Source organism: Aythya fuligula, chromosome 8 (genome assembly GCF_009819795.1).
Source record: "Aythya fuligula isolate bAytFul2 chromosome 8, bAytFul2.pri, whole genome shotgun sequence".
Classification (NCBI taxonomy): domain Eukaryota; kingdom Metazoa; phylum Chordata; class Aves; order Anseriformes; family Anatidae; genus Aythya; species Aythya fuligula.
The window spans coordinates 3,929,454-3,939,322 of NC_045566.1; the positions used below are offsets into that span (position 1 = coordinate 3,929,454).

The 9,869-nt window shown below is 45.3% G+C and overlaps 1 protein-coding gene across 2 annotated transcripts in view; it reads right to left on the reverse strand.

Moving 5' to 3' along the window:
* The window catches only part of FGGY (FGGY carbohydrate kinase domain containing), a 138,182-nt gene extending 129,100 nt beyond the window's left edge, over positions 1-9,082 (reverse strand). Inside the window, exon 1 of one of the 2 annotated variants that reach the window (XM_032192722.1) lies at positions 9,030-9,082. The gene's annotated coding sequence lies outside the window, so the exon portion shown is untranslated. Of the gene's footprint in view, positions 1-5,791; positions 5,833-9,029 lie in introns of those variants that run through there. The other variant, XM_032192723.1, reaches the window with a different exon arrangement.
* Positions 9,083-9,869: the final 787 nt, after the last annotated feature.

A 9,869-nucleotide genomic window follows, 5' to 3' on the forward strand; every position in this document is an offset into this window, starting at 1 on the left:
ACCTCCTACTCAGCACTTAAAATTACGGCTTTGCATTGGATTCTTCCCACAAACATTTGAAACCTGGAACTCAATCAGCCCATGTAATGTTTACTTTTCTTTTTTCCTTACTAAGCAGCCAGGATGCGCATGTGTGAGGGACTTTGTTTCAATGCTCGAGCAGCACATATCACTCTATGCACATACACTATTTTATTTCTGTAAATTAATGGACAACGAGCAAGAATTGTTAAGTGACAGACTTCAAACAAGAAGTACCACAAACCTACTGGAGTTGCTTTTTCTCTGAGTAAAAGTCAGCTAGATTTACAAAGCAATACTTCTATAACTCATAGAAAAAGGCTAAAAGTAAACATTAAGCTTTTTTTTCAGGCACAGCAAGCGCTCAGTTACCGAAGCAGCTCAAAGTACAGTGTCTCTAAATTAGGATCCGATCTGTTTGCAGAAACATCATTTGATGCCAAGGGTTTTTCTGGAATACCAGCCCCTTGGTATTTCACCTACTTGTCAAGCAGGCCCACAAAAAGCACCGTCATCTCTAGGTCAAAAGTGTCACCAGCCAGGGACTCTGCCTCAAGCTATGAATTGAGAACCTAAGAACTCAGTGGTGAGGTTGGCTGAAAATCTTTAGCTAAAGTACTTTATAGGGAATTCAAAGAGGAATGTTCTCATTCAATTTTGTTTACAGAATATTCCTTTGGCACAATAGGAGGCTCCAAATCAGAAATGAAGCAAAGGAGCGGAGAGCTAGGAGAAGGTCCCAGCACAAACTTGCTGGTTTGGAATCTGGATACCAGCATCTATTACCACATGCATATAAAATTCTGTTGTGCAATAAAGCCTTGGTTTGCATTTTGTGTCTGCTGGATTCTTAGCATGCACATCCTGCAGTCAGTATAATCATAAGAACAGCGAACCAGAAGAAACCAAAAGTCCTAAAGGCCCAGTCAGACAGATCAACTCCTCGAGCACAGTATTCCTAACAAAATACTTGATTTATGGATGATACGATGATATTTATGGACTTCCCAGGTGGTGGAATGTGTGGTGATTACACCACTACCCTTTACACACTTTTTTTCCCCCACTTTCTCAGTTAAACAGGCATCTGGTCTATGACAGCTCCTTCGCCAGACACAACACGAACAGATGATGCCTCTCTACACTGCGACAGAGCAGTGAGGGATCTGAGGCAGAGCAAGCAAGAAAAAAGGCCCCTGAAACTTCAACAGAGCTTTGGCTGTCTAGTGCAGAATTAGGCCGTCATGTGGACAAGTTATTATTTGAACTTGCAAACAGAAAGAGAAGGAGAGAGGGAAAAAAAAGAGATTTAAAAAGACATCTCCAGCTTAACCATGTTATAGGCCATGACAACAATCGCTAAGCCAGGACAAGAAGCCAAAACTGCCTCCAAGCACTAGAAAAGCAATGGTCTCTTTCTTTGCAAATCACAGCAGGGACAGAATGGCTTTTCAAACAGGCATTTATGATCAAAGGCCTGCAGCATACGATAAATATTTATATGGCCCATTAAATAATAGTCTGTATAAATATTATCCAAAATGTGCACGCTGGAAACCACAGACTTCCCAGTTTATCCTTAAACAAATGTGCTAGTTTTCCCACATAGGCAATGAAAAAAACCGAGGGGTGAAGCCCATTTGCAAAAATATTTCTTTTTGTATGTATAAAAAAAAAAAGAAAATCCTTAACATTGTTTACTTTAATTTAAAAGGAATGACTAAATAACCAGTGACTGCTTCATTACAACTGCTAAATCCAGTTTGTCCTACCTTATTTCATGGTTATCAAATTGCCAGGACATACCTTTCTGTTAAAGCTACAGGACAAGAAGGCTGCACGCTCACAAGCACGCCGGCTGAAGCTCAGCAGAAGTATTTATCAGCTGCAAGGATAGCTTTTGGGCTATCATGAGATTAAACACAAGGAATTAGGAAGGACTGGCACGTCTGCTTTAAACTTTGATCTTTTGGAACGCTGCAGGCTGCCCAGACCCAGAGATCATGGATAAACAGTATGTCTTTAGTAGTGCAGCTGTGCTTTTCTGTGGATTACCGGGAAAAGATTAACAGGCTCAAATTAGGCTTCATAATCTCAGTGTGAAAAGATGTAAATACTTAAAAAAAAAAAAAAAAAAAAAAAAAAGTTGTTTGCCAGTTGTAGAAAGAAGATAAAATGAAAGAAGCGTTTTTGACATTATATAGGAAATTCAACATTTTGTTGCCTTTCTAGGGTTCCAGTAAACTACCAGAACTGCTGGTAGAAGACTGGCAATCTTTTCTTGAAGAGAGTGAGCTCCTTTTCCTCTTCCAGGATCTTTAATTCCTGTTTCGATGTGAACAAAGAAGGTGCATATCTGTGGGAGAGTGGGTGCACACGGGGAATTCTCCTGCTGTGTTGAAGGCCAGTACTAATACAGAATAATACCCTAAAATGCCCAAGGGACTGTGCTATAACTACCCACAAACACTTATTTTTCAGCCATCCACCAGCAAACAAAACAAAAACAATGAATAAAAGCACACCTCCCCTCCCCTTGCTCTTCCCCAAACAGAAACACCTACATGCAGGAGATCTCCGAGACTTTGGAATGTGAGCGCTGTGCTAGCAACAACAGAACTGCAATCAAGGAAAAGCAAGCTGCAGAAAGTCTGCTCATCGCCGTCTTCTTCCTTAAAAAACAAACATTCTCCATCAAATATCCATTCTGTGGTAAATTCTGTGAGGCTGCCTCATATCGTAAAAAAGAAGAAACAGATGAACATAGTGGGAAAAGGCCTAAAACCATGGCCCCAGCACCTGGTCCCATCATACCCAGATTGTTCCTCCAAACCTTCCCAATCGCCCCCCTACCCCAACACTGTAACATCACCTCAATAAATCCTATCACAGGACTGAAAATATTCTACTACTTTCTAGTACCTCCTTTTTTGTCCTGTATAAATAATTCACTACGTACTAATCTGTTGTAATGTCTCTCCTATTTTTTTCCCCTCTGTGTTCAGGACAAAACCATTACTTCATCACCACCTTCTGCCCTTTAATTTCACCGTTTGTATTTTAAATACTTTCAGGCCAAACTACTTCCACCTCCTCTGACAAAAGGCACAACGCATCCTGCTCCGTCCTGGTGTAACTGATTTCCAGCTGGAAACACACAACACCAAACCAAGTCACTTGAAACAACAAAAAAGTAACACGGACAGGGAAGTAAAAATGACTAAGCAAACCATTCTAAGAAATGAGATCCAAAATTCGTTTATTTTCAGTTTCTTCTGCCTACGTAGATCTCTCGTGAACAGCAGAACGATGTCAGCATGACCACTGTCAACAAATACCAAGCTCATTAGTGCACAACAGAGTTGTTGTTTTTCTCTAGAATCTGCTCTGTTACAGATTGGTGCTAAAATAGAGAACTGTGCTCTCCTCCCAGCCCCTCTCTCGAACTCAGGCTGGAAGATACAGTCCCTACCACTAATCAAGTGAGAGCAACAGCATTTTCTGAGCCCTGATTACAGCAGCACACGGCTGCAAGGGTCAGCTGAAAGGCCTGACCAGAGCAGCATCCCGCCGCAAGGAGCAGAAGCCACAAGAAAAGCACACGCCTGCCCTTCTTGTACGCTGATCCTTCCCCCAGGACAACCTCTCAGCCTCCAGCTATCTGCAGTAGAGGCGCTGGCCGAGCCAGAAATTTTATCTTGAGGATTAACAGACCTTGAAGGCTTTTTCCTCTATAAATTTATTTGTGCTCTTTTGGAATCCCGGGAAGCTCTTGCAACTGCAGAATACCGTGGTAATGAGTTATAAAGCTCCGTGTCAACAACGCTAGAAAATGTCCTTTCAGATGTTCGGAGCAAGCCAGTTCAGAAACCTGCTGGCTTTGTTTGATGTGCCCAACTTCCTGAGTTACACAAAGCAGTCGTTTCATATCTACCTGCTCAATGCAGCCACGACACCATCAGCACCCCGAATTGCCCCCAAAAGGCTTGCTGCTATCTACAGACCATGGGTGATGAGCGAAACCCAGGTGTAAGGTGGTCAGATCCACCAAAATACGTATTTCTGCTCTCTGACCAGATGGCTTGGTCACGGATGTGTCAGTAAGTACCACAAGATGATAGTAATAGCTAATAAATAGCACCTAATGAGCCCCAGGCAGCTTTGGGCACGCCGAGGTACTGCTCACATATGCTCACCGAAGACAAATAACGTGTTGGTGGTCACTGAGAGGAGCAGAGAGGTGCTGCTCGGGGGCATGGAGGCACCTCTGCAAGGTCAGGGATTTCAACCTGCAGGCAATGCCCAGCGCGTTGGCCCTCACAGGGTGTCAAACAGGAATCCAGGAGCTCCTCCCAACTGTGTGCTTGGAGAAGACCGAAGGCTCTCCCTGGTTTTCTCTGAAGGGGGAGCGAGGCATCACACAGCTGCAGTGCACCCCGAGAGGCTCTCTGCTGCAACCATCAGGAGAACACACAGTCAGAGGCACTCTGTGAGGCCAAACACAGACTGGTTCTCCCTCAGTAAGACTTTCCAACCTGACAGTATAAAACTGGGCTGCTCCATTTCTTCCCAAGCCTGCAAATACAGCTCACATAAAAGGCGAGTTCGGCTCCCTCTCTGCTCCACTGCCTAACACCAGCACAGCAGGAAACAGCTGCAGGCAGGAGCTCTCAGAGAAAGGGAAGGCTGAGCAAAGAGCCACAGGAACACGCAAAACGGAGACGAGGACTGCAGGCACAAGCTCCTGGGGAAATCCAACAGCTTCAGTTCTCTCCGGGGATATCTTGGTCCTGCTTTGACGGGACCACCACTTCCAAAGCCGGATGTGATCCTGAAAACCACTGTAGTCAGTGGCAAAACTGCCACCCACATCAGTAGTTCAGGATTAGACTCCTGATACTTGCAAATGTTGCAGGTGCACTCTCAAGTCTGCAGGATTTTGAACGCCTGCCATAATCTACATCTTGTCAAGCAGAGGAAATGTTGATCACTCTACACCAAGACACAATTCCCACGCAGGAAAACCTAAGGAATTAAGAGAGTACACTGCTGCACCCTTTCTCCTCCACACCCTGAAAACATTAATGGCTACAATACACACACACCAACCTATTTAGATCCATCCTCTCCTTGATGCTGCAGTTGCATGCCCCCCTAAATGCTGCTCTAATGATCTGGCAATCCAACGTGTCCCAGATGACACAGCACAATGCTCGAAGCTCTGAAAGAAGCCATCCTTCTTTACACTGACTGTGAGGGGAAAAAAATACAATCTGATTATTACATAAATTGTAGCTGTAACAGCTTCATGACTAACTGAGAAGAGGTACGGGGCTCCACAACAACTTATCGATCCCAGTGGTTGATCCTTTTCAACGTAATGTGAAGGAAGATCTTTCTATTCTTATCTTCTTCTTTCTATTCATATCTATCTGTCACTCTAACCTAACCCTCTCTGGACAGGTAAAACAGGGTCAGTTCATTGGCTGTAAAAGAGGCACATTCCTGTACTATAATGTTTGTATTTTTTATTCTCTTCTATGTTAAAACAGAAACATAGAGAAAAAATTAAGTAGGAAATGCACCCCTAGCATAATAATGTTAATACGAGAAAAAAAAATGCTTAAAATTTAAAATATAGTACAGAATATAATGCAATTTGAAAGGCATGAACAGCTCATATAACCACACACACACGAGGTTTAAACTGCATTAATGGAGCAAACCAGCCTTGGTATCAGGAGCTTCAGAGCTGGGTACATAAGCTTACCTGGAATCCTGCAGAAGCTATTATTGCTACTGCAGATATCGAGTTAGTCAGCTTGAGGTTAGTGCTGATACTCGAGCTTTAATCACATTTGTAGTGCCCAGCGCTACATCAAGGATGAACTTGGCCCTAGCCACGCGATTACGTATCGGTAGATCAGTACAAAAATAATTTGTTCCGAGTTCATAGCGTTATGAAATGACAAAACATCAAAATTAGCATTTTGGCTGAAATCCACTGCCTTTCCCATCAAGGCTTACACATTTAAGCAACATCTGAACCAACTGTCTATAATTACTCCTGGCAGATACTGGAACACTTAGGCCAGTAGTAGATGCAATAGTGAAATCAATTTTTAACGACATGCTGTAAACCACTTCTATCAAGATGCTCAGCCCAGAAGCAAACATGTCTGTAAGCTGAATCCTGAGTCTACTCTACAGTATTTGTTCACTCTTGCATGGGAAGAGCATGGACTGACAACCCTACGTAATCTGTCATTTTAAAATTAAACATTTATTTGGTCTACAATACTAAAGTTACTAGCCTTGAAGTTCCTGTCACAACCACTTACAAGCAAATGAGGCTAGGCTAAAAGAAACAAATTCTGCACATAAATCAGATATCTAGATACATCTGCCATACAAGGGTAACACATCTACAACCTTTTTTTTTTCTTTCTTTCTAAAGAATCACATCTGTTCATCTCAAAATAGTGACTTATCTTCCTTCTTCCCACATACAGAGTTTTGGGGGAGTGAGGGTGTTTTTGTTTTCTTTTTATAAATGCAAAATCTGCTTTCTTAATGATCCTATCAGTCCCATAATTTCAAACTCCCACAAAGACACGCCTAAATGGGTATCAGGCCAAACCTTCTCTGTAAGTTTCCTTCGGTGACTTTCTCAAAACATCCCAGAAGCCACCAGCTTGTAAACCCGCTTACCTCAAACAGCTGAGGGTCACACATTTTCCAATTTTATTTTATGAACGGTCTCAGTACTTTTTCTTTCACAAGTGGAAATGCAGAGGGCAAACAGTAGGAAGCTCAAGACACCGATCTGAAGGCATTAACAAGAGCCAAAAAATAGACAATGCTAGGCAGAGATTTCCCTCTGAAAATGAAACTCTGAAACACATTTCTACTGAGACTGTGCCATTAGTGTTGGTTTTGCATACCAGAAACTTCACTATTCCAGTACAAGGGAAAAATTTCAACATGGGTGATTAGAAAAACACAAGATACAAACCAGGACCAGAGGAGAGCTATTCTGATCCTCTCCTGCAAACCAACTGGTTCTCAGGTAGCACAGCTGCCTCTAACAGAAACAAAAGAAGGCTTAAATGAGAGATTATGGGAAGACAGAAGACAGACTTACTGAGGAAATGAAAAGAAACAAAATGTATGAGAACACTTATTTTGGATGATTCAAAAGAATTAACATTTTTAGATAACTTATGTGTATCCCTGTAGGAAACACACAACAGAGCAAAAAAAGTTGCTAAGAATACACACAAAAACTTTCCAGCCTAATCCTAGTTTATTTAGTCTCTCCTGACACTATAAATTAGTTTCTACCCCAATTCTTACAGCTGGGAACAGCTGAACCTTCAAGAATCCAATCCCCCCTGCTTTCCGCTTCCATCCTCCTATTCCCGTCACCCCTTCTGAGAGCAAAAAAAAAAAAAGACAACTTTTTTGCCATATCCCAGCACAGAATCATGTAGAAAAGTGGGTTATTAATATTTAAGACACTTCAAATTACAGTACATTTCAGTACTGTATTTCAATACATTTAGAAACAAGTTAATTTCAATAAATTAAGCAGACGGTCTTTGAGGATAAGGGAATACATGAGGATGAAAAACGAGAAGACCACCTCTGCGTAACGTGTGTTTACTACTTTCTCAGCTCCTCTGAGGAAAGAGAGCCCTCTCCTCTCCTTCCCTGACACTTGTTTCTTAAGTGTTCTCCAGAGAAGAAGCACTGTTGCTAAATTTATTAAACTATCTGTCAAATCACAGGCACCTCAAGAGAGAATCCGCAAGGTCACCGGTTCCTGGCTGGTGCCGGGCACGTCACTCGTGAGGCACGCAGCACGAGTAAACTCCATCAGGTTACTGGGGTGGGCACCCTGCCAGCCCCCCAGCTTTACGAGAATACCGGGACAAGTGTCCAGAGAGGTGACACAAAGGAGCCGGCCCTGCAAAGGTGTGAGAAAGCAGAGCTGCGAGAGGAGAAATGAGGCAGCAGGGGAAGCAAGCAGCAACAGGACACCGGTGGTGGCAATGGGATAGTGGGAACACAATCCTAGAAACCACCACCTTCATTAAGGGCAAGAAACATTTAAGGAGAACTCCCTGGGATCTGGAGGATTAAGCAAACACCGAGTGATGCACGTGTCCCATGTGCCTACGCCAGGTCACTTGGGCACTGCCATCTGAAGCAGGTGAAGGAGCGAGGGGCTGGCGGCACAGAAAATGGTGCCTCCTGCTGCAGGGCTGTGAGAGGAGAACTGACGGGAGGTGACATGAGGGCCCCAAGAGCCCTCCGGTGCCTCCTCGCCCTGTGTTTGGCACCCCAATCCTGCCACAGCCTGTCAGCACCGAAGGGCTGTGAGGGGCAGGCCAATTCTCATTAATTTAGGTTTTATATACACGCTGTGCTTCTGAGAAACGTCAGGAAAAGCAGAGCTGGGGAAGCCGGGCAGGGAGACCAGCACGTAAATCCTATAACGCCCCCATAGGTACGCAATAACCCCACAAACGTTACATAAAACTGCGTTATAGCACGCTTTAAATGATCAGCCAACGCGGGCCGGGGGCGCAGCGAAGGGAGCTCCCGCGACACAAGCCGCAGGGCGGCCCCAGCTTGAAAGAAAATTAAAAAAAAAATAAATAAAATAAACAACCCGCGGCTCTCCAGAGAGGCCGGGCCCCGACCATTAATGGCCGCCGCCCCGGGGGCGGGCAGGGGCAGGGGCACCGCGCCCGGCTCGTCCCCGTAGGGCCGGGCCCCGACCGCCGCCCGCTGCCGGGCAGGGGCCGCCCCGCAGCCCCCGCAGCCCCCGGCCCCGGGCAGGGCGGGCAGGGAAGGGGCGGCGGCCCCGGCCACCCCCGCTCGGCTTCGGGGGCCGCGGCTGCTTCGTGCGGGGGCCCCTGCACCGAGCTCGGCCCCGGCCATTTCACGAAGCTCCGGCGTGTGCGAGGCCGCCCGTGCCCTGTGAGGAATTCGGCCCGTACCAGCGCTCCTGCCTCGGAAAGGAAGCCGTGCTTCTCTTTTCTTTCCAAGCGAATAAAGCTCCAGCAGGGGAGGGGTTTGTCTGTCGTTGGTTTGTTAAAGGGGATTTGCTGGATCTCAGCTGCAGCCCCAGTGCCCTACAGGACTGCAGAGACGTATAGGAGGGTGCTGGAGGGTTTCGCTTTAGCAGCTGTGCTGAGAGCCAGGGGAAGAGTAAACACGAGGAAGCAAACCGAAGGTTATGCCTGAAATGAGCATTCCCCAACTTGACCGTAAATACATAATCACTTGTAAAACAGATAAAGCAGGACGGCGAGGTGTGAGCCAGACTTTCTGCACTGGGTTACTCCGTTTGAGAGTTTTACCTAAAAAGTTTTTTTTTTTAAATCCCAGATATGAGGAATAAACCCTGAGTTTATGTGAGGTTTGCACAAAATGGGGGACAGGATCAGGCCCTGACACCTTCCTCCATCACCCACCTCAGGACTGTGGATGGGAACCTTCACGCTGCCATGTCCAAGCCCGTCTGAAGAGGCCCCAGGGGGCCACCAAGGGTTTCTCCACATACCCTCCTCATCTTCCACGTCAGGAAATCTTTGAACAAAAATCTCTTTTGAAACGTTTCCAGAATTTTCCCACTTCGGCCCAGGCAGAAATACTGCGAGAGCAACCTTGCTCAGGGAAAGATGAGTGTTGTCTCGTGGTCAGAGCTCAGGGTTAGCGGTCAGGGGCTGTGGGTTCTCATTCCAGCTTGGCCACTGAATCATTTTGAACCCTTCGCTAGTCACTTCGTATTAGCACCAGTTAGTAATTTTCCGTCGGAATGATTTTCTGACAGAAAG